General features: G+C 49.1%; 2 long non-coding RNA genes across 10 annotated transcripts in view; one reads left to right on the top strand and one right to left on the bottom strand.

The window, feature by feature from the left end:
• LOC137454873 (uncharacterized) overlaps window positions 1–25,954 on the bottom strand; it is an 80,823-nt gene that overhangs the window by 39,684 nt on the left and 15,185 nt on the right. For 6 of the 7 annotated variants that reach the window (XR_010990700.1, XR_010990702.1, XR_010990704.1 and 3 more), the window contains 2 exons: window positions 22,227–22,453; window positions 22,031–22,112 (listed from right to left, as the gene is read on the bottom strand). This is a non-coding gene — a long non-coding RNA (uncharacterized lncRNA). Of the gene's footprint in view, window positions 1–2,200; window positions 2,253–22,030; window positions 22,113–22,226; window positions 22,454–25,954 lie in introns of all 7 variants that reach the window. The other variant, XR_010990699.1, reaches the window with a different exon arrangement.
• LOC137454875 (uncharacterized) overlaps window positions 1–25,954 on the top strand; it is a 67,457-nt gene that overhangs the window by 30,934 nt on the left and 10,569 nt on the right. The window contains exons 2-3 of one of the 3 annotated variants that reach the window (XR_010990705.1): window positions 6,831–6,880; window positions 18,159–18,289. This is a non-coding gene — a long non-coding RNA (uncharacterized lncRNA). Of the gene's footprint in view, window positions 1–6,830; window positions 6,881–16,594; window positions 16,915–18,158; window positions 18,290–25,954 lie in introns of those variants that run through there. The other 2 variants (XR_010990707.1, XR_010990706.1) reach the window with 2 other exon arrangements.

Raw genomic sequence — 25,954 nt, forward strand, 5'->3', positions numbered from 1 at the left:
TTTATTAACCATGGAATCTTGCTCCTATTCTGTTGCAGTGTTATCCTGAATCAGCTTCCTGCTATTGCTCTTCAGACTCTTTTCATTTCTGTCAGTGATTTACACAGTATCATAGAATCAGTCAGGATGTCAAAGTGCTTAACAAACAATATTAGAGGTGGGATGTGCAGCTCTGCCCATGGTGAAGGTTTCATAGTACCATAGTATCAGTCAGAGTTGGAAGGGACCACAAGGATCATCCAGTTCCAACCCCCTGCCATGGGCAGGGACACCCCACACTAGATCAGCCTGGCCACAGCCTCATCCAGCCTGGGCTTAAACATCTCCAGGGACAGGGCCCCAACCACCTCCCAGGACAACCCATTCCAGGGCTTCACCACTCTCATGGGGAAGAACTTCCTCCTCACCTCCAGTCTGAATCTCCCCACCTCCAGCTTCATTCCCTTCCCCCTAGTGCTATCACTACCTGAGATCCTGAGCAGTCCCTCCCCAGCCTTCCTGTAGCCCCCTTCAGATCCTGGAAGGCCACAAGGAGGTCACCTGGGAGCCTTCTCTTCTCCAGACTGAACAGCCCCAACTCCTTCACTCTGTCCTCACAGGAGAGGTGCTCCAGCCCTCTGCTCAGCCTCCTGGCCCTTATGTGACCTTTTTCTGCTTGCTTTATTAAACCTGACAGATACCTTCATAAGGTCTTCATTTCAGATCTGGTTGGTTGGGTTATTTTTTTCTGATCACTCTCAGACCCAGGACTGAATTAACCCTTAGTACTTCTTCCAGTTGTTTTAAGCACCATGTGAAACTATTCTCCTATCCTCTATTTTGAAACATCTCTTGCATGTAACTCAAATTCCTCTTTTCCAGCATTTCACACATTATTTTTCCTTATCCATAGCAAGATATGCATGTGTAATACACATATAATACCTGTGTCTATACATCATAGGCATAGAGGTCCTTGTAATCCCAGAGAAAGGCAAATGAAACAAACCTTCAGCACAATCTTCATGGATTTGCCACTGTCCACTTTCATTTGAGGAATTATTTCTGTGTCTGACAGCCATGTGAGCTCCAGAATCTGCAAGCAGGGTGGTTGCTTCATAAATTATACTTCCCTCACCTCAGCTTCCTTATGTAGCAACAGATAGTTCTATTCTACTTATGTCTTGAAGCCAGGCTTGTTTGTAATGCAATCAGGGGAGGTTTAGGCTGGATGTTAGGAAGAGTTCTTCATAGAAAGAGTTATTGGCCATTGGAGTGTGCTGCCCAGGGAGGTGGTGGAGTCACCATCACTGGAGGTGTTTAGGAAGAGACTGGATGGGGTGCTTGGTGCCATGGTTTAGTTGATTAGATGGTGTTGGATGATAGGTTGGACACCATGAGCTCAAAGGTCTGTTCCCACCTGGTCTGGTCTGGTCTGGTCTGGTCTGGTCTGGTCTGGTCTGGTCTGGTCTATTCTATTCTATTCTATTCTATTCTATTCTATTCTATTCTATTCTATTCTATTCTATTCTATTCTATTCTATTCTATTCTATTCTATTCCTCACAGTATCACAGTATAACTAAGGTTGGAAGAGACCTCAAAGATCATCAAGTCCAACCTGTCACCACAGACCCCATGACTAAACCATGGCACCAAGTGCCACATCCAATCCCCTCTTGAACACCTCCAGGGGTGGTGACTCCACCACCTCCCTGGGCAGCACATCCCAATGGCAAATGACTCTCTCAGTGAAGAACTTTCTCCTCACTTCAAGTCTAAACCTCCCCTGGCACAGCTTGAGACTGTGTCCCCTTGTGCTGGTGCTGGTTGCCTGGGAGAAGAGACCAACCCCCTCCTGGCTACAACCTCCCTTCAGGTAGTTGTAGAGGGCAATGAGGTCACCCCTGAGCCTCCTTTTCTCCAGGCTAAGCAACCCCACCTCCCTCAGCCTGTAAGGGATCTGTGCTGCATTATACAGTTAATAGAATGGACAAACCTTCAGTAAGCAGTGGTGACTTAACTTCATTCATGTCAATTTATACCATTGGAGGATACAGCCCACGAAATCCAGGTCTTTCTTTTTCTATGGATGATTAGCATGTGGTTCGTTTTTACTAAGTAAGTTGCAGTTGCTTCTCTCTGTCAAAAAACCTATGGCTACCAGTGCACAACATGAAGACTCATCATCAGTGTCATGGTTTCAGAGATTCCAAACTTACTCTGCTTTCTAATCCTTGTCTGTAATGTCATCCTCATGCTCTATAACTGAATCTGGCAAACAATCATAGAATCAATAAGGTTGGAAAAGACATCAGAGATCAGCAAGTCCAACCTAGCACCCAACACCTCAGGACTACTAAACCATGGCTTCAAGAGCCATGTCCAATCCCTTTTTGAACACCTCCAGGGATGGTGATTGACCATCTCCCTGGGCAGCACATTCCAATGGCTAACAGCTCTCTCTGTGAAGAACTTTCTCCTCACCTCCAGCCTAAACTTCCCCTGGTGCAACTTGAGACTGTGTCCTCTTGTTCTGGTGCTGGGTACCTGGGATAAGAGACCAACCCCCACCTGGCTACAACCTCCCTTCAGGGAGTTGGAGAGAGCAAGAAGGTCTCCCCTGAGCCTCCTCTTCTGCAGGCTAAGCAACCCCAGCTCCCTCAGCCTCCCCTCACAGGGCTGTGCTCCAGACCCCTCCCCAGCTTTGTTGCCCTTCTCTGGACACATTCAAATGTCTCAATGCCCTTCTTAAATTGAGGGGCCCAGATCTGGACACAGTACTCAAGGTGTGGCCTAACCAGTGCTGAGTCCAGGGGCAGAATGACTTCCTTGTTGAACCAAAAGAGTTGGGAGAGTCCAGTGCAGAAAGGAACAGGCATCTTAGGTTAATAAATGGAACAAAGAAAAGGAGAAGACAGCAAGCTCAAGAGAAAGAGATCTTTAATAGGCATAAATCAAGCAAGTACTACCACAGGGAGGAAGAAAATAGTTTTACCTTTTGCTAAATCAGACTTTGCCAACGCACACTTCCTGCAAGTGAGCCTTGTAGGACTCTGCTTCAAAATAAAGACTAGTGCTGTATTTTGTTGAATCTCCAGAACTTTAATATGGGGTTGATATGCTTCACATTTCCTTTTACACTTCTACAAACATCTTTAAATCACAAGTACATTAGGAAACCAGCACATTTTATGTGAGGACAGAAGAAAAACACTTCTTGCCTGTTCAAAGCCATAAAAGATTCATGAGTGCCACATTCTTCTTCTTCTGTGTCTGTGCCACTGTGCTGTCTCTCACGGAAGACACCGGTGTTAGCATCAAAGGAAAGGGTCAGCAGTCTTCCACAGAAGAAGTCAGCACAATAAGCTCAACAAGGAAGGGTGGTCAGAGAGGGAGCAAGCAAAAAGCTTCAGAAGAGATGGTAGCCAAAAAGAGGCAGGAAAAAGAAGGAAAAAAACCAAACCCACACCACAACAACAATACCAAAAAGGAGGGAAAGATAAGATCAAAAGGGACAGGAAAAGGCAAAATAGCCAGGAAGTAGCAACAGTAACAGTTGTGCAGTTTAGAAACAGCATAAGAACACTGACAGAAAGGCTGAGGAGTGAGGTAACCAGTCATCCAAGTGCTGGGTTCTGCACATTGGCCACAACAACCCCAGGCAGTGCTACAGGCTGGGGTCAGAGTGGCTGAGAGCAGCCAGGCAGAGAGGGACCTGGGGGTGCTGGCTGATGGTAGGCTGAACATGAGCCAGCAGTGTGCCCAGGCAGCCAGGAGGGCCAATGGCATCCTGGCCTGCATCAGGAAGAATGTGGCCAGCAGGAGCAGGGAGGTCATTCTGCCCCTGGACACTGCACTGGTTAGGCCACACCTTGAGTCCTGTGTCCAGTTCTGGGCCCCTCAGGTTAGGAAGGAGGTTGAGTTGCTGGAAGGTGTCCAGAGAAGGGCAACAAAGTTGGTGAGGGGCTTGGAGCACAGCCCTGTGAGGAGAGGCTGAGGGAGCTGGGGCTGCTTAGCCTGGAGAGGAGGAGACTCAGGGGTGACCTTCTTGCTCTCTACAACTCCCTGAAGGGAGGTTGTAGCCAGGCAGAGGTTGGTCTCTTCTCCCAGGCAGCCAGTACCAGAACAAGAGGACACAGTCTCAAGCTGCACCAGGGGAGGTTTAGGTTGGATGTTAGGAGGAAGTTCTACACAGAGAGAGTGATTGCCCATTGGAATGGGCTGCCTGGGGAGGTGGTGGAGTCACCATCCCTGGAGGTGTTCAGGAGGAGACTTGATGGGGTGCTTGGTGCCATGGGTTAGCTGTTTAGGTGGTGTTGGACTGGTTGATGGGTTGGACATGATCTTGAAGGTCTTTTGCAACCTGGTTTGGTTTATTCTATTCTGTTTATTCTATTCTATTTAAAAGACAGAGGTCTGCAGAAATGGCCTCAGATGGTGTCAAATGCTCAGTTATTCCTCTCTCAAGGTGACAGGCCACTCAACTTGTAGCTTGAGCGAGTCAGTTCAAAGCAGGACTGACTCATCCCATCCTGAGGTGTGAATCTTGGGCTCTGAATCACATACTTGAAACATGATTACTTTTGTGAAATTCACTAGGCATTTTTGAACCTAGCAGCATAGCTTTAGGATGAGTACTTCAGGATTGGGACTAACATAATATGAGAACAGGCATAATTATCCAGGTGGTGGAGTCACCGTCCCTGGAGGTATCACAGCATCACCAAGATTGGAAGAGACCTCAAAGATCATTGAGTTCAACCTGTCACCACAGACCTCATGACTAGACCATGGCACCAAGTGCCACATCCAATCCCCTCTTGAACACCTCCAGGGATAGCGACTCCACCACCTCCCTGGGCAGCAGAAATTACTCCCTCGGTGAAGAACTTTCTCCTCACCTCAAGCCTAAACTTCCCCTGGCACAGCCTGAGACTGTGTCCTCTTGTTCTGGTGCTGGCTGCCTGGGAGAAGAGACCAACCTCTGCCTGTCTACAACCTCCCTTCAGGTAGTTGTAGAGAGCAGTAAGGTCTCCCCTGAGCCTCCTCTTCTCCAGGCTAGGCAACCCCAGCTCCCTCAGCCTCTCCTCACAGGGCTGTGTTCCAAGCCCCTCACCAACTTTGTTGCCCTTCTCTGGACACCTTCCAGCAACTCAACCTCCTTCCTAAACTGAGGGCCCAGAACTGGACACAGGACTGAAGGTGTGGCCTAACCAGTGCAGTGTCCAGGGGCACAATGACCTCCCTGCTCCTGCTGGCCACACTCTTCCTGATGCAGGCCAGGATGCCATTGGCCCCCAAGTGTACTCCTGACTTTCATCTGCACAGAGCAGCTCACAAGTTCGTGCTGCATAATATTTCTTTGTTTCTGAACATTACTTGTGTTCACTACACTGAGCACTACAATTCAGTCTGACCCAAATAAAATGAAGTTTGCTCTTCTATTAGGACTAATTATGCACTATGGGGCTGTATCTGCTGTAAGTGAAAAACCAGAGCCTGGTTATCACTGGGATTCTATATTTGCAACATTAGGACTGGTTCAGGAAATATCACATTTCACTGAAACTTAAAATGGCATTGCTGGTATTTCAGTATTTGTAACTAAATAAAGCAAACACTATTCTGGGGGGAAAAAAAGCTGTGATCCTCTGCCATGGTCATGAACATTTATATTAACAGTTCCTTTAAATAACTATCATGACATACAGAGTCATGGGTGAAGGGCTGATTTTAAAGCTGGTATGTAGCCCAGTCTCTGTGCAGGAAGTTTCAGTGTAGAGCAGGGTGAAGACAGCCTCTTCAAACCCCTTCAATGGCTTCCCAGTCCAGACAAACCCAAGACTGCTCTTACAGAACTGCAGTACCAAAGCATAAATAACCAAAGAGGATGGCAAAGGGAACTCTGCTCCTGGCCACTGTTCTTGGGCCTCCAATATGAGGTTGTTGACCTTCAAGATCATAATCTCCAACCTATCATCCAGCACCACCTAATCAACTAACCCATGGCACCAAGCACCCTGTCAAGTCTCCTCCTGAACACCTCCAGGGATGGTGACTCCACCACCTCCCCAGGCAGCCCATTCCAATGGGCAATCACTCTCTCTGTGTAGAACTTCCTCCTGACCTCCAGCCTAAACTTCCCCTGGCACAGCCTGAGACTGTGTCCTCTTGTTCTGGTACTGGGTGCCTGGGAGAAGAGACCAACCTCTGCCTGTCTACAATCTCCCTTCAGCTAGTTGTAGAGAGCAATAAGGTCACCCCTGAGCCTCCTCTTCTCCAGGCTAAGCAACCCCAGCTCCCTCAGCCTCTCCTCACAGGGCTGTGCTCCAAGCCCCTCCCCAGCTTTGTTGCCCTTCTCTGGACTCGTTCCAGCAAGTCAACCTCCTTCCTAAACTGAGGGGCCCAGAACTGGACACAGGACTCAAGGTGTGGCCTAACCAGTGCAGTGTCCAGGGGCACAATGACCTCCCTGCTCCTGCTGGCCACACTCTTCCTGATGCAGGCCAGGATGCCATTGGCCCTCTTGGCTGCCTGGGCACACTGCAGGCTCATGTTCATCTTACCATCAACCAGCACCCCCAGGTCCCTCTCTGCCTGGCTGCTCTCAGCCACTCTGACCCCAGCCTGTAGCACTGCCTGGGGTTGTTAACTGCTTGGTTTCAGTGTGCAGTTTCCCTAACAGTTCCTTTGCTGCATTACCATATATGCTCATTGGAAGCATTCAGTAATTCAGCATAGAAATGAATAAATAACTGAACTAAACTTTAATTCAGCATAGAAATGAATAAATAACTGAACTGAACTTTCCCCACCCCCAGTTTCCTGACCTATTCTATTCTGTTACAGCTTGTGGATGTAATCCATGCACTGAAGTCTAACCTGTAATGAAAGCCATGGTAAGTAACCCTTTGTTCTACAGCTACATTTGGTTAGGAATGAGTTAATTTTGCCTGGTCCTGTTGAATAATGATTAATTAGCAGGTTTGATTTTCATTTGCTGCATTATGGTGATTGGGTTCTGCACACAAATTTTGCCACTCCTAAGTGTTTCTGCCTGCCTTGGGCCTGCCTCAAATACTACTGACTGTTATTAACAGAAATACATGATCCCCTTGTCTGCTTGCATTTGCAGTGCAAAACACTGTAAGCAGAAGGCAGAAGAAAGTAGAGTGAGATAGAAGATGGCAAAGATTTGTGGGGCTATTTGTATCTTTATGTAAGTCTCCTGGAGAAGGTTTTTCAATTACAAGGGGATGTGCAAAACTGGAGACACTGGAGCTCCAGAAGACATGAGGAAGGGTGGAGCTAAGGTGAATCTGGAGGGAGCTAGGTTCAGATGCAGCCATGTTTTGTGGTAAAAGAGCTCCCAAACAGAGAGGGACCTGGGGGTGCTGATTGACAGCTGCCTAAACATGAGCCAGCAGTGTGCCCAGGTGGCCAAGAAGGCCAATGGCATCCTGGCCTGGATCAGGAATAGTGTGGCCAGCAGGAGCAGGGAAGTCATTGTGCCCCTGGTCTCTGCACTGGTTAGGCTGCACCTTGAGTCCTGTGTCCAGTTCTGGGTTCCTCAATTTAAGAAGGACATTGAGACCCTTGAAGGTGTCCAGAGAAAGGCAACAAGGCTGGGGAGAGGCCTTGAGCACAGCCCTGTGAGGAGAGGCTGAGGGAGCTGGGGTTGCTTAGCCTGGAGAAGAGGAGGCTCAGGGGTGACCTGATTGCCTTCTACAACTCCCTGAAGGGAGGTTGTAGCCAGGTGGGGGTTGGCCTCTTCTCCCAGGCAACCAGCACCAGAACAAGAGGACACAGTCTCAGGCTGTGCCAGGGGAGGTTTAGGCTGGAGGTGAGGAGAAAGTTCTTAACTGAGAGAGTCATTCACCATTGGAATGTGCTGCCTGGGGAGGTGGTGGAGTCCCCATCCCTGGAGGTGTTCAAGAGGGGATTGGATGTGGCACTTGGTGCCATGGTCTAGTCATGAGGTCTGTGGTGCCAGGTTGGACTCAATGATCCTCGAGGTCTCTTCCAACCTTGGTGATGCTGTGAGACTGTAAAGTGACTTCCAACTGGCACAAATGGATTTATCCAACTGCCATTTCCCTTTTACAGACACTCTGTTCTGATCCCTATTCCAAATTCTGTGCATGCCTTCACCTCCAGTCCTTACCCATACAAACCATCACTTCTTTTGCATGCATATGCCTTGCCTAGATTCATGAATCCCTCCCTCCTGTCACTCACAGATGACACCAGGGAAGAACCTCTTTCCACAGATAGCAGAAGTCACTCTCTCCTCCCTTCCACATCCCTTTCTGATAAAGCCAAAGATTCTCCTCAAGCTCATCTTCTGCTTGTAGCTTAAGCCTCTCAGCAAGTCTTTGCTGAGGTTTTTCTGGCCTTGTCCTTCAGAGTCAGGCACATTTTCAACAGATATTCAGCAAGATAAAATAAAACCATGCACAACCTCCCTCATTTCCCATTTAGTTCTGTTCCATTTCCATATAGTTTTCTGTTCCATATCCCCTACAGGAGTATGGGATATGGAACAGGAAAAGGTTACCAAGAGCACGCTCACCTGCCAACTTTCTGTAGTTCCTTTTAAAACACTCTTGTCAGCAAGATTTGTTCCCAGTATTTTGTTGAGATTTCATAACATTTGAAGTCCATACATTACACAAAATAGGGAAAATTACTGTGATAACTACTAGAATAGTGCTGTATTACTATATAGCAATTACTATATATATATTACTATATAGTAATTACTGCATAGTGTGTATGTATATACTATATAGTATACTATACTATAGTGTATAGATAGGATAGGATAGGATAGAATAGGATAGAATAGAATAGAATAGAATAGAATAGAATAGAATAGAATAGAATAGAATAGAATAGAATAGAATAGAATAGAATAGAATAGAATAGAATAGAATAGAATAGAATAGAATAGAATAGAATGGAATAGAATGGAATGGAATGGAATGGAATGGAATGGAATGGAATGGAATGGACCAGACCAGACCAGACCAGGTTGGAAGAGACCTTCAAGATCATCATGTCCAACCTATCATCCAACACCACCCAACCAACTAACCCATGCTACCAAGCACCCCATCAAGTCTCCTCCTGAACACCTCCAGTGATGGGGACTCCACCACCTCCCCAGGCAGCCCATTCCAATGGGCAATCACTCTCTCTGTGTAGAACTTCCTCCTAACCTCCAGCCTAAACCTCCCCTGGCACAGCCTGAGACTGTGTCCTCTTGTTCTGGTGCTGGGTGCTTGGGAGAAGAGACCAACCTCAGCCTGTCTGCAACCTCCCTTCAGCTAGTTGTAGACAGTAATATGGTCACCGCTGAGTCTCCTCTTCTCCAGGCTAAGCAACCCCAGCTCCCTCAGCCTCTCCTCACAGGGCTGTGCTCCAAGCCCCTCACCAACTTTGTTGCCCTTCTCTGGACACCTTCCAGCATCTCAACAAAGTGCACATTAGGGGAAAAAGTGTCATAAAAAGGGTGGTCAGAGATTGGAAGAGGCTGCCCAGGGAGGTGGTTGAGGTACTCTCCCTGGAGGTGTTTGATGTTTAGATGTGGTGCTTGGGGATATGGCTTAGGGGTGAACTCTGCAGAGCACAGTTAATGGTTGGACTTGATGATCCCAAGGGTCTTTTCCAACCTGAATGATTCTGTGAAGGGCAAAGATTTTTACCATGTAAAATTACCATTGAAGGAGCTAACATAAAGGAAAATAAGTTGGTCAAACAGATTGAAATTGTTTGAGCAGTGAAGAAATTTCCACTAAGCCATCCGAACACTTGTAAGGAAAGCTTACCTCTGTTAATCATAGTATCACAGTATCAGTCAGGGTTGGAAGGGACCACAAGGATCAGCTAGTTCCAACCCCCCTGCCATGGGCAGGGACACCCCACACTACATCAGCCTGGCCACAGCCTCAGCCAGCCTGGGCTTAAACACCTCCAGGGTGTTCTCATGAGAGGACAGAAAGTCTTTAAATCTGGTTTTGTGGCAATGAGAAAGCAGGTAGTAACTCCAAGACAGAGATGTACTTTACCTAGTGGAGTTGACAAGTTCAATCTTTTTTTGATGAGGACTTGAAAATGTATTCTCAGAAAGCTAACAGGAAGGCTGGGGAAGGACTTCTCAGGATCTCAGGGAGTGATAGGACTAGGGGGAATGGAATGAAGCTGGAGGTGGGGAGATTGAGGCTGGAGGTGAGGAGGAAGTTCTTCCCCATGAGAGTGGTGAAGCCCTGCAATGGGTTGTCCAGGGAGGTGGTTGGGGCCCTGTCCCTGGAGGTGTTTAAGGCCAGGCTGGCTGAGGCTCTGGCCAGGCTGATGTAGTGTGGGGTGTCCCTGCCCATGGCAGGGGGGTTGGAACTAGCTGATCCTTGTGGTCCCTTCCAACCCTGACTGATCCTATGATGCTATGATACTATGATAAACAGCTGGGTCATGAGGATGGGTGAAAAGCAGAGGGAGCAAAGACTTTTAGTGACACTCAGACAAAGCAAGGATTAAGAACCCCACAATTTTGTTATGGGGGAGGGCATGCCCAGGGAGGTGGTGGAGTCACCATCACTGGAGGTGTTTAGGAAGAGCCTGGATGAGGCACTTTGTGCCATGGTTTAGTTGCTCAGATGGTGTTGGGTGATAGGTTGGGCTCAGTGATCTCAAAGGTCTTTTCCAACCTGGCTAATTCTGTTCTATAGGATGGTGGGGGACAGAAGAGTAAATGCTACAAGTCTGCTCCTCCTGGCTCCTTTCTTCGAGCCTCTCCCTGTTGCCTCTGGTGGAAAGGAAGGCAATTTATCTACAGCTGAGGATGTGGGGAGTGCCCTGCACCATTCCATACACTCCAGAACAGTGGTTTCCCTATTTTTAGAACAACAGATCATTATCAGCCCTAACCATTTTTCAACAATCACCATATCCCTCCCCCCCTCCTCCCCAGCAGTTGATCAAACTTGTAACTGGAAACACTATTTAAAACACTGTTAACGAAGGGCTTAGCTAAACAGCACTTTGACTTACCATAACCTTGTAGTCCACCAGGGGTTTGTGGGCCACAGCTTGGAAACCACTCCACAGTATCATAGTATCATAGAATCACAGTATCAGTCAGGGTTGGAAGGGACCACAAGGATCAGCCAGTTCCAACCCCCCTGCCATGGGCAGGGACACCCCACACTACATCAGCCTCAGCCAGCCTGGCCTTAAACACCTCCAGGGACAGGGCCTCAACCACCTCCCTGCACAACCCATTCCAGGGCTTCACCACTCTCATGGGGAAGAACTTCCTCCTCACCTCCAGCCTCAATCTCCCCACCTCCAGCTTCATTCCATTCCCCCTAGTCCTAGCACTCCCTGAGATCCTGAGCAGTCCCTCCCCAGCCTTCCTGTAGCCCCCTTCAGATCCTGGAAGGCCACAATGATGTCACCTGGGAGCCTTCTCTTCTGCAGACTGAACAGCCCCAACTCCTTCAGTCTGTCCTCATAGGAGAGGTGCTCCAGCCCTCTGCTCATCCTCCTGGCCCTTCTCTGGACACCTTCCAGCACCTCCAGATCCCTCTTGGAATAGGGGCTCCAGAACTGGAGGCAGGACTCCAGGTGGGGTCTCCCCAGAGCAGAGCAGAGGGGGAGGATCACCTCCCTTGCCCTGCTGGCCACACTTCTCCTGATGCAGCCCAGGATCTCATTGGCTTTGTGGGCTGCAAGTGCACACTGAGAGCTCCTGGTGAGCTTCTCCTCCCCCAGCACCCCCAAGGCTCTCTCCTCAGGGCTGCTTTCCAGCCAGTCCCTGCCCAGCCTGCATTTGTGCCTGGCATTGCCTCCACCCAGCTGCAGGACCCTGCCCTTGGTCTTGTTGAACCTCCTGAGGTTGGCTTGTGCCCACCTCTCCAGCCTGTCCAGGTCCCTCTGGATGGCCTCCCTTCCCTCCAGCCTGTCTGCTGCACCACACAGCTTGGTGTCATCAGCAAACCTGCTGAGGGTGCACTCAGTGCCACTGTCCATGGCACCCACAAAGATGTTGAACAAGCCTGGTCCCAGGGCTGATCCCTGAGGGACTCTGCTTGTCCCTGGCCTCCACTGGGCCATGGAGCCATTGACAGCCACTCTTTGGGTGCAGTCATCAAGCCAGTTCCTTATCCATCTAGTGGTCACCCATCACACCCATGTGTCACCAGTTTGGAGACCAGGATGTGGTGCGGGACAGTGTCGAAGGCTTTGCTCGGCTCCAGGCAAACGACATCAGTTGCTCTCCCCTCAGCTATTGATGTTGTCACCTGCTCAGAGAAGGCCACCAGGTTGGTCAGGCAGGATTTGCCCTTGGCAAAGCCATGACTGTTCCAAATCACCTCTTCACTATTCTTCTGAGCCAGCAGTGCCTCCAGGAGGATCTGCTCCATGATCTTTTCAGGCACAGCGGTGAGACTGACTGGCCTGTTTCAAAGGTGCAATGACATCTTTTAGTCCATCCCTCCCTCCAGTCCTTCAGCTTGCTGTGTAAAACATTTCTGCTGCTTTATCTGATTCACTCCAGGATTCATTTTAGGGCCTGCCACTGTTTTTAGCTTCCTGGAGCAGCAGCAAACTGGCATTCCCCATTGCCGACAGGTTTGCAAACAACAGAAGTAAAACTCATCTGCCCAGTGACAATCCTGCTAGTAGGAGCTAAAGGAATAAACAGAAGCAGATGATAACAGAAAAAACAACCCTGCAAATTTAGGAAGATGGGACTTTTTTACATTTGATTAATGTTTGCACCTTTATCATCTCTCAATGAGGACTACAAGCTTGATTTAAAGAAAAGATCAGCTTCTGCACGTGTTGGATTTTGGCCACAGCTGGTTCAAGAGAAGTGAAGCTTTCAAGACCAGTGAGACCACCAGGAGAGTGGTGAAGCCCTGGAATGGGTTGTCCAGGGAGGTGGTTGGGGCCCTGTCCCTGGAGGTGTTTAAGGCCAGGCTGGATGAGGCTGTGGCCAGGCTGATCTAGTGTGGGGTGTCCCTGCCCATGGCAGGGGGGTTGGAACTGGATGATCCTTGTGGTCCCTTCCAACCCTGACTGATACTGTGATACTATGATACTATGATAAACAGCTGGGGTTTGTGCACTTGAGAAGATGCCTCCATAAAACTCTGGCAGGTAAAGCTGGTGTTAAGCATCCTTTTGCCTTCTTAAAGAGTACTGAAATTGAAAACAAGGACCACAGCCCCCTTGTTCTTCTGTCATGAGAAGCAGTGTGTTACAGTCCCCTCTGAAACACTTCCATGTATTCATGGTACTAAGACACCTTTCTCACATTACAGATTAGGCCACACCTTGACTCCTGTGTCCAGTTCTGGGCCACTCAATGTGAGAAGGATATTGAAACACTTGAGTGTGTCCAGAGAAGGGCAACGAGGCTGGGGAGGGGTCTGGAGCACAGCCCTGTGAGGAGAGGCTGAGGGAGCTGGGGTTGCTTAGCCTGGAGAAGAGGAGGCTCAGGGGAGACCTCATTGCTCTCTACAGCTACCTGAAGGGAGGTTGTAGCCAGGTGGGGGTTGGTCTCTTCTCCCAGGCAGCCAGCACCAGAACAAGAGGACACAGTCTCAGGCTGTGCCAGGGCAAGTTTAGGCTGGAGGTGAAAAGAAAGTTCTTCCCAGCAAGAGAGATTGGCCATTGGAATGTGCTGCCCAGGGAGGTGGTGGAGTCACCGTCCCTGGAGGTGTTCAAAAAGCTAGACATGGCACTTGCTGCCATGGTTTAGTTAGTCCTGAGGTGTTGGGTGCTAGGTTGGACTTGATGATCCCTGAGGTCTTTCCCAACCTTATTGATTCTATGATGCTACCTATTCCTCAGTCAACATTCTTCCAAACTCTGCCATCTTGATCCATTTGCTGCTCTGCAGCACAGCCTCTTACTCATCCTTCCCTGTGTTTTATACAGCTCTCATCAATGCTCAAAATTGAACAGCATGCCAATACCACTTGTGTGTGAAATACCACACTGCCACTTTTTGCTTACATCAAATCCATACAGAATGATTTCAGATAATTAGCAGGAGCTGCTAAAACCCCATGCCAACAGCAGTAAGATGACTTGAGAGCCCTGGCTTCTCACAGCAGCAAGAGGTTACCTATCAGTTTAACAACGTGCTGCCCTTGTGACAGGCAGGAACCCCAGGATCAAAACCTGCACTTCAAACTTGCTAGGCCTGTGAAACCCTGAGAAATAGGGAGGCAAAAATCTCCTGTTCAACTTGCAGTCCCTGCTGTGGTTAGTAAGAACAGCCACAAGTCTTTACCTTTGTGAGTGGCAGGACGTGTCACAGCCTGCTGAGCTCACAGGTTAGAGGGTGATGGCTGTGGTACTCCAACAGCCACTGCCTCACTCTGCTGACAGATAGGGCTGAGCAGCAGGGTCAGTGATATCTGACCTCTGTGAAAGCTGTGGCTTCTGGATCACTACAGGCCCTGTTGTGAGACCTTCCCACAACCCTTCAGGGTCAGAATCAGGTCTGACTAAACTGAGTACTTCCCTTTCATCATCTTCAGTCTTTATCACTGCACTTTTCCAGACTATTTAGGAGCAGGTGAACCAGCAGAGGTGTCAGTACAAATCTTTGTGAGGTGGTGGTGGTGGTGTTAAAACTTCCTATTAGTTGCTGCACTGTTCTTTACCTTGTAAGGTAAAGGACTTGATGGGGTGCTTGGTGCCATGGGTTAGTTGATTAGGTGGTGTTGGATGATAGGTTGGACACAATGATCTTGAAGGCCTCTTCCAACCTGGTCTGGTCTATTCTATTCTATCCTATCCTATCCTATCCTATCCTATCCTATCCTATCCTATCCTATCCTATCCTATCCTATCCTATCCTATTCTATTCTATTCCATTCCATTCCATTCCATTCCATTCCTTTACTAACCCACAAAGCATTTAAAGTAGCTCAGTACTTCACTGTGTTAACAGTCTTGGGTTATGGAGCTCTTTAATCAACTTTCAGGTCACCCTTCCATGTGTATCTGTTGACTCCTTCAAATAACTAAGATAAAACTACCTTGTACCAAAGGAAAGCTGATGGTTGCCTATTGCACCTATCCCTGCTCCTATTAATTATAGCCTTTATCATGTTCACTGGTATTTTGTCTGTCATGGTAGTCAGACTTATTAGCCCATTAGCCCACAACCATCCCCAGAGGCCTTTTGAAAACTCAGGCCACATTTGTTACTTCCCATTCCTCTCTCATCAAGGCTAATTTAAGTGCTGGATGATACAACCCAGTCTATGGTTCACCAATTTCATTTCTGCTTTTCTCTAAGACTATTGAATGAGTAAGATGCTATCTGGCAACCTGGCAAGGTTTAGGCAATCAATTCATTAAGAAAACCTTTCTTAAAGGAAGATTAAAAAAACACCCCAACATTTTAAACTTGAAATGTTCCCTTGAAAGAATAAACTTTATTGAGGGATCTCCCTGATCTCCCTGGAATAAACTTTGCCAATGCAAAGAGTCCATTTCTTTCTTCCTGCAATAGCTTTCAGTGTTCTTTTTGTCTGCAGTTATCTGTTGAACTCACCTCCCTACAAGCAAAATTTACACTTGGGGGAAAAAACCAGGGTTTTGGCTTTTAGATGATAGGATAGGATAGGATAGGATAGGATAGGATAGGATAGGATAGGATAGGATAGGATAGGATAGGATAGGATAGGATAGGATAGGATAGGATAGATCAGGTTGGAAGAGACCTTCAAGATCATTGTATCCAACCTATCATCAAACACCACCTAAACAACTAACCCATGGCACCAGGCACCCCAGCAAGTCTCCTCCTGAACACCTCCAGTGATGGTGACTCCACCACCTCCCCAGGCAGCCCATTCCAATGGGCAATCACTCTCTCTGTGTAGAACTTCCTCCTAACCTCCAGCCTAAACCTCCCCTGGCGCAGCCTGAGACTGTGTCCTCTTGTTCTGGTGCTGGCTGCCTGGGAGAAGAGACCAACCTCTGCCTGTCTACAACCTCCCTTCAGGAAGTTGTAGAGAGTGATAAGGTCACACATGAGTCTCCTCTTCTCCAGGCTAAGCAACCCCAGCTCCCTCAGCCTCTCCTCACAGGGCTGTGTTCCAAGCCCCTCCCCAACTTTGTTGCCCTTCTCTGGACACCTTCCAGCAACTCAACCTCCTTCCTAAACTGAGGGGCCCAGAACTGGACACAGGACTCAAGGTGTGGCCTAAGCAGTGCAGGGGCAGAATGATGATACCTAAAACACAGTCTGTGCATGATGACTTATTGTGGCCTAATGTTAAGTTTACCCAGTCTATAGATAGACAATTGAGAACCCTTACAAGCAAGCTTTTGGGTTGTACAGCCTCTTCAGTCTCCCACAGTATTTCACACTCATTGCCTCCCTCCCCTAGAGCTCTTAGTAGCCTTCTCCTGCTCAGATACAGAACCGTGTGTAGTTGTCTAGTGGTTCCCTCTGATAAAATTGCCATATCTGACTGTATTTGCTTGGGTGTATCCAATGCCTTTGGTCTGCATAGTCCAATCTGCTGTGTCTGTATCAGCTAGGCCCTACACATTCTATCCTGGCTGTATAATCTATACAGTGATATTTCAGTGTCCCTCTGAAGAAAAAGGAAGAGGACACCTGCAGACTACACACAGATCCACTCCCTGAAAGAGAGAGACATACCTGGAAGTTCTTATGGAATTCATCACAGTATCACTAAGGTTGGAAGAGACCTCGAGGATCATCGAGTCCAACCTGTCACCACAGACCTCATGACTAGAGCATGGCACCAAGTGCCACATCCAATCCCCTCTTGAACACCTCCAGGGATGGGGACTCCACCACCTCCCTGGGCAGCACATTCCAATGGCTAACAACTCTCTCAGTGAAGAACTTTCTCCTCACCTCCAGCCTAAACTTCCCCTGGCGCAGCTTGAGACTGTGTCCTCTTGTGCTGGTGCTGGTTGCCTGGGAGAAGAGACCAAGCCCTTCCTGGCTACAACCTCCCTTCAGGTAGTTGTAGAGAGCAATGAGGTCACCCCTGAGCCTCCTCTTCTCCAGGCTAACTTCTCTTCTGAAAAATCATTACTGCAATGCACAAGGAAAATGCAGCACTACAAGACAGCAATGTACCAAGATGACAAATCAAAACTAGTTTAGGTTCCTTCCCAGCAGAGACCAAATGGTATTTGGAAATGGACTGAGCAATGGTATGGCTGGAACAACTGCTTGTGGTCATGGGAGATTTCTGTACCAAGAGATGCTGTGTCAAGAAGGGAATGCACTAAGGAAGAGAAGGGCAATATGGAAGCATAAATGTGTTTAACCTTTTGCACACACTGCAGAACTTTGTGATATTTGCATTTGCTTCCTTCTATGGGAAGGCAGAGTCTGTTCTCACTGCTGTGGAGAAGAGAAGAGAGGGATGCTTTCAGAACACAATGCTACTAGCTATTGAGTTTGACAGTTATCATAGTATCACAGTATCAGTCAGGGTTGGAAGGGACCACAAGGATCAGCCAGTTCCAACCCCCCTGCCATGGGCAGGGACACCCCACACTACATCAGCCTGGCCACAGCCTCAGCCAGCCTGAGCTTAAACACCTCCAGGGACAGGGCCCCAACCACCTCCCTGCACAACCCATTCCAGGGCTTCACCACTCTCATGGGGAAGAACTTCCTCCTCACCTCCAGCCTCAATCTCCCCACCTCCAGCTTCATTCCATTCCCCCTAGTCCTAGCACTCCCTGAGATCCTGAACAGTCCCTCCCCAGCCTTCCTGGAGCCCCCTTCAGATCCTGGAAGGCCACAATGAGGTCACCTGGGAGCCTTCTCTTCTCCAGACTGAACAGCCCCAACTCCTTCAGTCTGTCCTCACAGGAGAGGTGCTCCAGCCCTCTGCTCATCCTCCTGGCCCTTCTCTGGACACCTTCCAGCACCTCCAGATCCCTCTTGCAATAGGGGCTCCAGAACTGGAGGCAGAACTCTAGTTGAGGTCTCCCCAGAGCTGAGCAGAGGGGGAGAATCACCTCCCTTGCCCTGCTGGCCACACTTCTGATGCAGCCCAGGCTCTGATTGGCTTGATAAGTTGATAAGGTCTCTAGGGCTAGCAGTTTATCTGAGTGAAACTCAATCTTCTTTCCTTTTTGTGGGGCCTCTAGTTGGAGCACCTTCTTTCTGCATGAAATAGGAGGTGAAATTATGCCCAGCAAAATTCAACAGCTACACTGCAGTATGAAGTGGATATCCATTGCTGTTTATTTGTGTTACCATAAACTTCATGAGGCCTCACCTTGGACCACTTCTCATTATGCTGGACCATGAATAAACACAGAACAAAGAGTAGATATGGCTGAAATCTACATAAAGAGGCCACAGAGAAATTATGTCAGAGCACAAATGCAGCGACAGAGTACCACTGTGATAAGTGTTGGCATTAATATACCTGCAGCATAACTGTTGTCTAGGCAGATCCTTTTGAGCATCACTGTGTGTAAACCTTTCCAGAAGATACTGAAAGAAGGAGAGTGAACAGTTCTGTTTGTGAAGAAGTCAACCAACACATGAGAGACAACTGGGGAGAAAATACACAGCGTGGTCTGAAAATGTAACAACCAAATGATGGAAGCTGGCACGGGAAGGTGATCATAACCAAAGTCAGCCTCCTGGGAGGTATCAAGAGGTATCAAGTAGAGGCAGTCTTAGCAGGAACTGAAAATAAAGACAGATAGCTTATCTTTATTGCTTTAAACTGAAGGAGGAAATTGAGAATACCAAAGGAGTAAGTTTGGAAGGTGGTTATTGACAGCAGAGGAGCACTTGGGCGAGACAAGGAGCATGGCAAGACTGCATCTGTCAAGGCAAAGTAACAACATTTTCTAGTAAAGACATGGAAAACCTGGATTAAAAATAGCATCAGCTAAGAGAGGAGAAAGATCATCCTTGAAGAGCTGGAAAAAGACTCCCAAACCTCAGCTTTAGCCTAGACTTTCCGATGTAAAGCAAAGGCCAGCAGGACAGCGCCTGTCACACAGGATGCAGAGAGGCTCTGCCAGGGCCTCAACCTCGATGTGAAAGAAATACTGACAAAAGAGCAATAGTTGTAACTGCAAACAAAGAACTGAGAGCACTACTGAAGGAAATTTTCATGCTTAGGAGTGGAAAAGATGGGTGGAGGCATATGAAACACACAGAACATTGTTTCTCCTCTGAATGCTGCGAAGCCAGAGCATTCCTCCGTGTCACATTCAATACTGACTTCTTCTAGCTATCTGTGCTACTGCATCTTGACTCTCAAGGCTTGAAGGAAAACAATGTTCATGGTGGGAGCCCCACTCAACCTAACAGAACATGCTACACCCAGCCTGGAGCCAGGACAGTCACCACACAAGCCAAGAAGGAACAGCAGAAGAGAAAAAGATCTCACAGCTTAGACTCACAACTACCATGCTGAATGTCCAGGCTGGAGAGCAGCCAGGCAGAGAGGGACCTGGGGGTGCTGGTCGATGGTAGGATGAACATGAGCCTGCAGTGTGCCCAGGCAGCCAGGAGGGCCAATGGCATCCTGGAATGCATCAGGAACAGTGTGGCCAGCAGGAGCAGGGAGGTCATTCTGCCCCTGGACACTGCACTGCTTAGGCCACACCTTGAGTCCTGTGTCCAGTTCTGGGCCCCTCAGTTTAGGAAGGAGGTTGAGTTGCTGGAAGGTGTCCAGAGAAGGGCAACGAAGTTGGGGAGGGGCTTGGAGCACAGCCCTGTGAGGAGAGGCTGAGGGAGCTGGGGTTGCTTAGCCTGGAGAAGAGGAGGCTCAGGGGTGACCTTATTGCTCTCTACAACTCCCTGAAGGGAGGTTGTAGACAGGCAGAGATTGGTCTCTTCTCCCAGGCAGCCAGCACCAGAACAAGAGGACACAGTCTCAGGCTGCACCAGGGGAGGTTTAGGCTGGAGGTCAGGAGGAAGTCTTACACAGAGAGAGTGATTGCCCATTGGAATGGGCTGCCTGGGGAGGTGGTGGAGTCACCATCACTGGAGGTGTTCAGGAGGAGACTTGCTGGGGTGCTTGGTGCCATGGGTTAGTTGTTTAGGTGGTGTTGGATGGTAGGTTGGACACGAAGATCTTGAAGGTCTCTTCCAACCTGGTCTGGTCTGGTCTGGTCTATTCTATTCTATTCTAATTCTAATTCTAATTCTTGTTCTGGTGCTGGCTGCCTGGGAGAAGAGACCAACCTCTGCCAGTTTACAACCTCCCTTCAGGTAGTTGTAGAGAGCAAGAAGGTCTCCCCTGAGTCTCCTCTTCTCCAGGCTAAGCAGCCCCAGCTCCCTCAGCCTCTCCTCACAGGGCTGTGCTCCAGACCCCTCACCAACTTTGTTGCCCTTCTCTGGACACCTTCCAGCAAGTCAACCTCCTTCCTAAACTGAGGGGCCCAGAACTGGACACAGGACTCAAGGTGCAGCCTAACCAGTGCAGTGTCCAGGGGCAGAATGACCTCCCTGCTCCTGCTGGCCACACTCTTCCTGATGCAGGCCAGGTAGCTCCAGCCCAAGACTATAACTGACGAGCATGCCCCATCAAACTCACTCATAATGCCAGTTTAGTTTCATTTCAGCCAGTTCCATTGACACCACAAGTGCAAGGGTACATTTATTAGCATTTCAGTGTGCAACTCAGCCAGACAGTTATGTCAGTCAATTGGTTTGCAACGTCTCCACCAACACTGTCTGTGAAAATGGTTGTTTTACAGATCTATACATTTCAGAATGCTCATGGGTGAACATACAAAGCAAGTCAGAGACATATTAAGTCTGAAAATGAGGAAAACCAATCCCCTACCTAATGGCAATATGGAGGGATTCCAGGTTTACATGGTGAATTTACCCAAGAACAATGGCTCCATGTCCCAGTGGAGGCCAGGGACAAGCAGAGTCCCTCAGGGATCACTCCTGGGACCAGGCTTGTTCAACATCTTTGTGGGTGCCATGGACAGTGGCACTGAGTGCACCCTCAGCAGGTTTGCTGATGGCACCAAGCTGTGTGGTGCAGCAGACAGGCTGGAGGGAAGGGAGGCCATCCAGAGGGAGCTGGACAGGCTGGAGAGGTGGGCACAAGCCAACCTCAGGAGGTTCAACAAGACCAAGGGCAGGGTCCTGCAGCTGGGTGGAGGCAATCCCAGGCACAAATGCAGGCTGGGCAGGGACTGGCTGGAAAGTAGCCCTGAGGAGAGAGACTTGGGGGTGCTGGGGAAGGAGAAGCTCACCAGGAGCTCTCAGTGTGCACTTGCAGCCCAGAAAGCCAATCAGATCCTGGGCTGCAGCAGGAGAAGTGTGGCCAGCAGGGCAAGGGAGGTGATTCTCCCCCTCTGCTCAGCTCTGCTGAGACCCCACCTGGAGTCCTGCCTCCAGTTCTGGAGCCCCTATTCCAAGAGGGATCTGGAGGTGCTGGAAGGTGTCCAGAGAAGGGCCAGGAGGATGAGCAGAGGGCTGGAGCACCTCTCCTGTGAGGACAGACTGAAGGAGTTGGGGCTGTTCAGTCTGGAGAAGAGAAGGCTCCCAGGTGGCCTTCCAGGATCTGAAGGGGGCTACAGGAAGGCTGGGGAGGGACTGCTCAGGATCTCAGGGAGTGCTAGGACTAGGGGGAATGGAATGAAGCTGGAGCTGGGGAGATTGAGGCTGGAGGTGAGGAGGAAGTTCTTCCCCAGGAGAGTGGTGAAGCCCTGGAATGGGTTGTCCAGGGAGGTGGTTGGGGCCCTGTCCCTGGAGGTGTTTAAGGCCAGGCTGGATGAGGCTGTGGCCAGGCTGATCTAGTGTGGGGTGTCCCTGCCCATGGCAGGGGGGTTGGAGCTAGCTGATCCTTGTGGTCCCTTCCCACCCTGACTGATACTGTGATACTAAATCCTGACTGGAGGCATTTTCTGAAGGGAACTGAAGTCAGCTGACTGAAGTCCAACCTCTTGGTGTTCACCTTGTTATCATTATGAGTTTCTCAACATCAATAACGACTAACTAGTGAAAAATGCAATCATTTCAGAGTACTTACAGCTGAATTTTCTCATCATGTGACCAACTATCCACAAAGCCTCAGTGCCATTAAGAAGGTTTGAGGAATATATTATTTGGTACTGCCAAAAAAACATAATTAAAAGAATGCATGTGAATGAGGTCCAGTTTGCAGGCAGCAATGCTTCAGGAGTATTGCATGGCTAAAGCACAGCTGGGGGGAAAGCAGGACTTACATTATCCCAAAAGGCAGGGTCCAGCACAGCCAGTGATACACTGACAGAATTCACAGTAAGGAGTCACTGCAGGGTCCTGATCTTGCCACTGAACTGTCACAAAAAGCACCCTGCACTGCTGCAGCATCTCCTCAATGTCAAGAGGGCCCTACCCACACCTAATCAGTTACAGAGTCCACCCAAGTGGGAGCAGCAGCAGCGAGAACAGGACCTGTTCCTCCACACACCTGCAAAGATAGCAAGAAAGAAAGCAATTAGTAACATGCAGCAAAACCTACTGACAGCCTGGTTTATCACAGCAGTTAGCACTTAACAAAGACGTTGCATGGGGTGCTGGTTGATGGTAGGATGAACATGAGCCTGCAGTGTGCCCAGGTGGCCAGGAGGGCCAATGGCATCCTGGCCTGCATCAGGAAGAGTGTGGCCAGCAGGAGCAGGGAGGTCATTCTGCCCCTGGACACTGCACTGGTTAGGCCACACCTTGAGTCCTGTGTCCAGTTCTGGGCTCCTCAGGTTAGGAGGGAGGTTGACTTGCTGGAGTGAGTCCAGAGAAGGGCAATGAAGTTGGTGAGGGGCTTGGAACACAGCCCTGTGAGGAGAGGCTGAGGGAGCTGGGGCTGCTTAGCCTGGAGAAGAGGAGACTCAGGGGTGACCTTATCACTCTCTACAACTACCTGAAGGGAGGTTGTAGACAGGCAGAGGTTGGTCTCTTCTCCCATGCAACCAGCACCAGAACAAGAGGACACAGTCTCAAGCTGTGCCAGGGGAAGTTTAGGCTCGAGGGGAGGAGAGAGTGTGCTGCCCAGGGAGGTGGTGGAGTCACCATCCCTGGAGGTGTTTAGGAAGAGACTGGATGAGGCACTTGGTGCCATGGTTTAGTTAGTCATGAGGTCTGTGGTGACAGGTTGGACTTGATGGTCTCTGAGGTCTTTTCCAACCTCATTGACCCTATGATTGCAGAAACATGCAGAACACTTTCTCTTCATTCCTTTTCTACAGACAGCACTAGGGAGACAAGGATATTTTTCTGCAAAGCAAAAGAAAAATTACAATCTGGGACCCAGTGAAAGGATCTTGAGAGCCTAACACAGGAACCAAGAGTTCCTTACAAATGTAATCACAGGACTGTTTCAGTTGGGACAAAACCTCCATGACCATCAAGTCCAGCCATGACTGGACTCGTTTTCTTGTCCTGTTAATGACCAGTTTTCCCTTGCTGGCTTTGGTTTGGTGAAACACCAGATGTGAAAACAAGCATAAGTGGAGGAAAGCATCACAGCTTTTCGTTCCTTGCTGCCAGGCTAATGGTTTTCAAGTGGGTAAGAGGACAAACAAAAACTCTGAAATACACATTTCAGACTTCATGACAAATTTCAAGGCAGTTGTCTCACAATTTGCATTGGAAGTGTTTCTTCTCCTGGTACTGTTTTTAAATGCTGTGTTTCATATGCATGACTCCTGGGCTTCTGTTACTCTGAGAAACTAAACTGTTCCTAAAGAACAATGGTACAGTGCTAAGCTCTGTGTAAAAAAGTGTCCTGAGATACTTTGAGCCCTTTGTAACAAGGCACAGAACAACATCCAAAATGCCAGACATCTTCCAGGTTAGTGCTGCCTGCCTGAGCCTGCAGTGTGAGTGAACCAGGCCTCTGGTAAATGCCATCTGCTAGAATAGAATAGGAATAGGAATAGGAATAGGAATAGGAATAGGAATAGGAATAGGAATGGAATGGAATGGAATAAAATGGAATGGAATGGAATGGAATAGAATAGAATAGAATAGAATAGAATAGAATAGAATAGAATAGAATAGAATAGAATAGAATAGAATAGAATAGAATAATAGAATAGAATAGAATAGAATAGAATAGAATAGAATAGAAGAATAGAATAGAATAGAATAGAATAGAATAGAATAGAATAGAATAGAATAGAATAGAATAGTATCATAGTATCAGTCAGGGTTGGAAGGGACCACAAGGATCAGCTAGTTCCAACCCCCCTGCCATGGGCAGGGACACCCCACACTACATCAGCCTGGCCACAGCCTCAGCCAGCCTGGCCTTAAACACCTCCAGGGACAGGGCCCCAACCACCTCCCTGGACAACCCATTCCAGGGCTTCACCACTCTCATGGGGAAGAACTTCCTCCTCACCTCCAGCCTCAATCTCCCCACCTCCAGCTTCATTCCACTCCCCCTAGTCCTAGCACTCCCTGAGATCCTGAGCAGTCCCTCCCCAGCCTTCCTGGAGCCCCCTTCAGATCCTGGAAGGCCACAATGAGGTCACCTGGGAGCCTTCTCTTCTCCAGACTGAACAGCCCCAACTCCTTCAGTCTGTCCTCACAGGAGAGGTGCTCCAGCCCTCTGCTCATCCTCCTGGCCCTGCTCTGGACACCTTCCAGCACCTCCACATCCCTCTTGCAATAGGGGCTCCAGAACTGGAGGCAGGACTCCAGGTGGGGTCTCAGCAGAGGGGGAGGATCACCTCCCTTGCCCTGCTGGCCACACTTCTCCTGATGCAGCCCAGGCTCTGGTTGGCTTTCTGGGCTGCAAGTGCACACTGAGAGCTCCTGGTGAGCTTCTCCTCCCCCAGCACCCCCAAGTCTCTCTCCTCAGGGCTGCTTTCCAGCCAGTCCCTGCCCAGCCTGCATTTGTGCCTGGGATTGCCTCCAGCCAGCTGCAGGACCCTGCCCTTGGTCTTGTTGAACCTCCTGAGGTTGGCTTGTGCCCACCTCTCCAGCCTGTCCAGGTCCCTCTGGATGGCCTCCCTTCCCTCCAGCCTGTCTGCTGCACCACACAGCTTGGTGTCATCAGCAAACCTGCTGAGGGTGCACTCAGTGCCACTGTCTATGGCACCCACAAAGATGTTGAACAAGCCTGGTACCAGGACTGATCCCTGAGGGACTCTGCTTGTCCCTGGCCTCCACTGGGACATGGAGCCATGGACAGCCACTCTTTGGGTGTGGCCGTCAAGCCAGACCAGACCAGACCAGGTTGGAAGAGACCTTCAAGATCATCATGTCCAACCCATCAACCAATCCAACACCACCTAAACAACGAACCCATGGCACCAAGCACCCCATCAAGTCTCCTCCTGAACACCAATTTCTCACTGACTGAGAAGAACAGACAGCCCTCCTATCTCAGGACAGTCCTGGTGCCCATCATCATGCAGGTTTAGATTTCCCATTCCCAAAGCTGAAAGGCACTGTGGTAATGTGAGGCAGATGTAGTCTAATATTTTTCCGTCCCTGTGCTTAGTTCTAAATCTTTCTCCACAAAGGAAATTAATTGGAATACAATGCATGCTTCCTGCACTGCTCCAGGAGTGTAGGTTGTAGGATGGACCAGGGATGCATTGCTGCATTCTACATGACACAGTCTTTAACATCTACATTACAAAGTCTTTCTACATTCTCTCTACATTACAGAGTCTTTAACATCTTCACTGATGATCTGGATGAGGGGGTTGAGTCAGTCATCAGCAAGTTTGCAGATGACACCAAGTGAGGAGCAGATGTTGGTCAGTTAGAGGGCAGAAAGGCTCTGCAGAGGGACCTTGACAGACTGGACAGATGGGCAGAGGCCAACAGGATGGCATTCAACAAGTCCAAGTGCCAGGGGCTGCGCTTTGGCCACAGCAACCCCATGCAGAGCTACAGGCTGGGGTCAGAGTGGCTGAGAGCTGCCAAAGAGAGAGGGACCTGGGGGAGCTGATTGACAGCC

Source organism: Melanerpes formicivorus, unplaced genomic scaffold (genome assembly GCF_026170545.1).
Source record: "Melanerpes formicivorus ecotype bairdi unplaced genomic scaffold, bMelFor1.0.p_v2 SCAF_87, whole genome shotgun sequence".
Taxonomy (NCBI): domain Eukaryota; kingdom Metazoa; phylum Chordata; class Aves; order Piciformes; family Picidae; genus Melanerpes; species Melanerpes formicivorus.